The sequence below is a fragment of the Hippichthys cyanospilos genome, chromosome 11 (assembly GCF_059441005.1).
Source record: "Hippichthys cyanospilos isolate Australia breed blue-spotted pipefish chromosome 11, RoL_Hcya_1.0, whole genome shotgun sequence".
In the NCBI taxonomy this organism is placed as follows: Eukaryota; Metazoa; Chordata; class Actinopteri; order Syngnathiformes; family Syngnathidae; genus Hippichthys; species Hippichthys cyanospilos.
Genome location: NC_142379.1, coordinates 20,821,927 through 20,828,598, shown reverse-complemented (window position 1 = coordinate 20,828,598; position 6,672 = coordinate 20,821,927).

The window sequence follows — 6,672 nt, the reverse complement described above, 5'->3', positions numbered from 1 at the left end:
GAAGCGAACCGCAAGCTGATTTCACACTGCCATATTTGGGAGAGCCTCCAATGCCCATCGGGGTGCAAAAATCGAGGATCAAGGAGCTATTACAGGCTATCTTAAATCGAGGGATGGGTGATTATAACCTTTACTGTAGTCTTGTTGACTCATGTCTGCTGTTCATGGCTGAGTGCAGGATCCGCTGTTAGTTTAAAATTCATGGATTTTCTAGGAAATCCTTTTGTATTGGTTTAAACAGAGGACTTGTCTACATGTAAAATGCAAATTTAAATCCGCATAGTCTTCCGCTCGTCGTCATTGTTTGTTTATTTAAAGAAGTCACGGCTATATGAAACGGCATTGTGCGGTTTCAAATTCATGTACAAGCATGCCAAGTTGCTAGGTGGCAGTAATGTCGCAATTATGTCCAATCAGAAAGAACTTTCGCCTCTGACGCATATGACGCCACTGGTATCGCGTCTTTGGCGGGAACAAAAGCGGCGCAATGACGCAAATCCCTGTTGAAGCAACCGGAGGCTTGGGCAAATCTCCACTTTGGCCGAAGGTTTTAAAACATTCGATTTTGATGAAAAAAAAAAGCCCAGCCACATATAACAAATAGGGCACAACAGAGACATTTACTGCCTGTTTGCAAGAACCCCAGCTACATGTAGACAAGGCCTGAATGTGACAAGAGTTGTGTGTGACGTACATGTGGGTGGGGGAGTGAAAGCGAATGCATTAGTAGTTCATTAATTGAGGAAGGAAGAGAGAGGGTTGGTTGTTATTCACGCACCCGATTACACCTAAGGTCAATTTAGCAGTGGGGGACGGTCAGGGCCAGCAAGGCCTTCTCTGCTGGCCTAATATAACCTGACATCATAAGTATAATAAACTTTAACAATTAGAATAACTATAATTTGTGATGGAACTGGTAAACAAATCTTTTTTTTTTAACACTTCTAAGGAGGCAGATTTAAATAGAAACCGTCTAATCATCTGACATGCAAAATTAATATGGCAACTTCTTAATAGGGACAACAAAACTGTTTTGTTTGTGCAATAGAAATTTTAAAATTCAGTGGTACCGCAATTAATGAAATTAATATGTTCCAGAAGTTATTTCATTATGGAAATGTATTACCAGTAGAAATAACCTAATCCATTCCAAGCCCCCCTGAAAACTTCAAAACCCTTTAAATGAATAATATTAATTGAAGCAGATGACAAGATACATGCTGTTCATTTGTTTGCCTTTGAGATGGGGCTGGTGTGCTGGTGGTGTGTGCAGCGAATTTTGTTTGGGGAATTTATTTTGTCCGTTTCCAGTGATCTACGAGCAACGTTTACAAGTCCACAGGAGCAGTAAGATTTATTTTTTGAATCATTTTGAGCATATAGGTTTACTTAAGTTTAGGTTTAAGTGGGGTTGTGTTGTTCAGCCTTCTGGAAACGATGCAAATGACAGACATGACAGCGCTAGTTAGCTAGTAATTCAAGAGTAAATGTTCACCAGTTTGTTTACTGTAGTCCAAAGTGGTATCTGTATGTTTTTTTTTTTTTCGTGAATATGTTCAATGTTAAATATTAATGTCAATTTTATGACTGTTAGTCCTACAGTGTGAATTGATGGTTGAAAGTATGGATGAAGTGTGTAAAGATGAAAAGTGCAAGAAAACAGTAGACATCAATGTTAAGAACTCGTGTCTCTAGTTTGTGGACAAGGCAGCAATTTCATCAATTATAAAATGGCATTGAGGATTGTAACAAATACATATTTGTTGTGACGCAGTATGCCATTACTGTCTTGTAAGAGTGAGTGCTGGTGTCTTGTGTCTAACTATCCAACAAACATTTCGCCTTTCATATCCTGAATTTTCATTTGTAAAAACAGACAATATTTTTTTCCAAAGAGGTGTTTCACAACCTGAGCTTTTTGTAACTAGAGACATTCATATGTAAATGTTTTTGTTTATTGCTTGTTAGGTGTCTCACACTCTTTTCTGAATTTTTTTAAAATTTCTTTTCTTAGGAATTAGATAATACAGGTGCTTTGATAAGACGTTTGACTTAATTTCACGGATCATCTGATGAACCCCATGGCCCAACTAATCAAGTGTATCACCTGCATATGACAAACAAAAACACCACCCTCAAATTAACGCTTCCAATTTGTCGCTTACTATTCAACGCTTACTAACCAGCACAGAAACATAAGATGGTTTACTCTTTCGTCTTATCTTGTGATCTAAATGAGTTCTTAATTGAATATGAATCAATTGATCAGATTCTGGCATTATCAGGTAATGCATGCTGAGATTTTTCTCATTGTGCAGCTATGCAGCTCAAGTGTTTCTGTCTGTGTTCCTGCCATTTTGATGAATGTATACATTTTTTATTTTTATTTTTTATTTTTATACTCCAATTTCACCTTGGCGTAATTTTATATTTTATTGCATTTCCACATTATATAAATTCTTTCCTTCAAAAAAATAAACAGTGTTGAAGTTGATGGCCTGGGAGAGGTAGCATGTGTTCAAATTCTATTCAATTCTATTTAATTTGATAAATTTTGTTTTTTCATCCTCACTCATTAGTTGCTACCCCCCCACAATTTTATTTGCAAACATAATTTCCCTCCTCGTATTGTGTTTGGCTGGCAAATAAATAATAATAAATCATTTGCACTTTTTAAGCAATGTTAAAAAAATCATCTGAAATGAGTCGAGTTGCCAAGTAATCGTACATAAACTCAAGTATTTATTGCATTTAAACTGACAACCGGAGGTTTATCCTACATTTGAAATAATGTCTTTCCTAAACAACAGTAAACATTTCAACATGAACACATTTACCACATTTACCATACTACAAGCTTTATTACCACATGGAACTCTTCAGCTTGTAATGTAATGCCTTTCAAGTTTATATATGAGTTTTTACTGACAAGATTCAAGTTGTTAATAGATTTTCAATGAGATTTATCAATAATCCTAACCCAGTACTTTAGAGTGGACCAATGAAACTGTAAAGCGGAAGTGTGCGTGTGGCTGTAAGGGGCAACTATGAGCATCTTGAGATCAGTTGAATGAACATAGGAAATGAGAATGCAGCTATCTGTGCAGTGCTACTGTCTTCCTGTCGTTGTTTGGTGACCAACTCCTTTTCATTGCTGGCAAAAAACAACTGGAGCGCAAACAGTAAGGCTGGTGGGATTGTATATAGAATTTTTATATTACCTAATTCCATGTACATAAAATAATAAATTTAACATAACTTTATTTAATGTTTTAACAATGTATGTCAAATAAAGTCCTTCCCCTATTTCCAGTCGAGGAAATAAATTCTTCTGGCCACCTTTTGTGGGAATATGGTATGTAAGCTTTTGATATTTTTTTTCTTTTTTTTTTTTGAGTGATGCATAAAAAAATCACTTAGAAATATGCATCAATCAGGCAGACTCGCTTGACAAATATCATGATGCAAAGTCCTGGCTGCCTAGTGTTAAAACATTTCTCCATCAACATATGCCTCACATCATTTACTCCTCTGTGACAATGATAGAAGACCAGTTCAGCAAGTAAAGAGCTGTATGGGAAATATTAGACGGAACAGACACTAAAATCCCCAAGAAACCTGTCTCCCCTATCTTCTGTTCGAATCAATTTACACCCCCCACCACACACACACACACACACACACACACGCACACATGCGCACACACACATTTAAACCTGAAGAGGCAAAGCAATCAATAAAAAAGGAGGTCTTCAATTTATGTTTTAAATCAGAGACAAATCATCTACTTTGTTTGGTTCTGTGTGGCAGCACAAAATCCTCTTACCCTTCTAAGCAGCTGGAGCCAAGAGAATAATCACACCGATCTATCTTGACAAGCTTCTAACTTGTCGGGCATACCAATCAGCACCTTGTGTTGAGATAAATCAACAGCTAGGATCAACACTGCGAGTGCTAATTCTGATGTCCTTTTTTTAAGTGATCCATATTCAATATGACAGTCCATATTCAATATGTCAGCTCATATACACCACTCACAACATCCATCCATTTTCTATAGGCGCTTCTCCTCAACAGTGTTGCTGGCTTACTAGTGCCTATCCCAGCTGTCTTGAGGCAGTAGCTGGGGGACACCCAGAACTGGTTGTCAGCCAATTGTAGGGCACACATATGGCGTTATATGTGTGCCACAATTACGAGCGCGTGGAAAAAATTTTGAGCGTTGAAAATAAAACTGAGCAGGCGATAACAGATTTTGAGCGCAGAAAAAAAGTTCTTGAAAAGAAGTTTCTCACTCAAAATTCCTTTTAGCTTGCTGGCACTAGCATTCGCGATACTCCTCCCTCCCTCGCTCAACATCGTGTTTGCTCAACATCGAGCGCTCGCTCGCTCGAGTCGTCCTCTGCGCTCGCTCAGTTCTGCTCACGCGTTACGTTTGTGCCACAAAATCAACCAATCAGAGCTTGTAGAAGCACATTGATTGACAGCTTCGTATCCAATGAGATTGCTTGTTGTGTTCACCCGGAACGAGCAAACGAGAGTGCGTCACATCGACGTGGGCGGGAGGAGGTGGGCTTATATTATTAAAGTACAAAAACTAACAAGGTATTTCTGTCAAATGATACAATACAGTAAAAATAATAATATTAAAATTAATTCTCCAGCCCAAGTCCGTGTTGGCGCACTCTCGTTTGCCCTTTCCAGGTGAACACAGGGCAAACAGTGCGTCAACGGATAGCGTACAAGCAATCTCATTGGATACCAAGCTGTTAATCAAAGTGCTTTTACAAGCTCTGATTGGCTGGTTTTGTGGCACAAACGTAACGCGTGAGCAGAAATGAGCGAGCGCAGAGGACAACTCGAGCGAGCGAGAGCTCGATGTTGAGCAAACGCGATGTTGAGCGAGGAAGGGAGGAGTATCACGAGCGAGAGCGAGATGTTGAGCGAGAGAGGGCTATCCCGAGCGAGCAAAAAGGAATTTTGAGCGAGCAATTTCTTTTTCTGCGCGCTAAAACAAACTCTTATAATTACGCGCTCAATAGTTTTTTTCTTGCGCTCAAAATCTGTTTTCGCTCGCTCAGTTTGATTTTCTCTGCTCAATTTTTTTTTTTGCGCGCTCGTAATTCTGGCACAAATATAACACCATACACACAGAGATAAACAACCATTCACACTCAAATCACACCTGAGGGGAATTTGGAGAGTCAAATATGCGTACCTAACATGCATGTTTTTGGAATATAAGAGGAGGCCAGAGTTTGCCGGAGAAGACCCACAAGAGCGAGGGGAAAACATGCAAAATCCACAATGTCATCTATAAACTGAATAATGTAATGTCAATACAGTGATCCCTCCTACTTCGCGATCTCAGATATTGCGGTCTCAGCACTTCACGGGTTTTTTCAGGAAAAATTAAAAGTATTTCAAAATAAAAAAATAATTAAAAAAAATGCACAAAAATGGAAAAAAAATGGAAAAACCAAAAAAGTTCATTATACAGTACTGTATTCATCAAATAACTAAGTAATATTAGTTAATGACTATGTTAAGAATTCTTAAAGCGTTTGAGTTCGTGACGTTTGTTATATTATTTTGAAATGTATGCTTTTAATTTGTCGGGTCGCGTTGCATTTCCGTTTCCTGTTTTACGTTCTCTGTGCGTCATTCGGCTCGTTACGGTGACATGGTGAATGACAACGTAATCTCATAGATTATTATCATTTATGTTGATAACGCACGCTACTGCCTATGTTTAGTAAACGATTAGTGTTCATCTGTTTATGTATTTGTTTGTGTAGAGGTTGCACTTTATAGTTAGTAGTTGTTGTTAGTTGTTGCTAACCCGCTAATGTCGGCTAAAAATACAGTATATTCATAGATTAAAATTCGGCAAGTGCTTATATGTTAGTTGATTGACTTTTACATTGTTGTTGATTTATTATTCAACAGATACTACATGGTACACCATACATGAGCCAAAATAAATGTGGTTCAACGTGATGACTTGCGTACTCTTTCACCGGAGTCTTGGGGCAGATAACCGGTCCTGAGAACAAATTCTCAACAAACTAAGTAATATTAGTTATTTAATGAATATACAATAATGTTAATAAGGATAATGTAATTTTAAATAATAGGAGAAAGGAAATAAAATACGCAAAAAATACAAAGAAAAAAAGGATTGTTTATGGTTACTGCGGCTATATTGAGGCGTACATAGAAATCTAGGATCTGATACCCTACTTCGCGGGATTCAGACTTCGCGGGGGTTGACTCCCCCATCAACCACGAAGTAGGGGGATCACTGTAATATAATGTTTTGGGTCACTTCTCAATGTTTTCATTTTTACTAGTTTTGTAATGATAACACAACGACGTCGTGGCAGACTGAAGTACACATTATTGCTAGTTTTGTAATGATAACACAATGACGTCGTGGCAGACTGAAGTACACATTATTGCTGTACTAAGAGGGATGAAACTAAAATCGAATTGTAATGTTTACACTTTTCACATTGAGTATGAAAAAAATATTGTGGTAGGTCACGCCCTTGTCACATGATGTGTGCGCCACAGCTGAAGTGATTTAATGTGTTTAGTTTTATTACATTACATTTAATGCAAAAAAGTGTTCAACCAGCAAAACATGACCATTTTTTGCTTGTGGCCAAA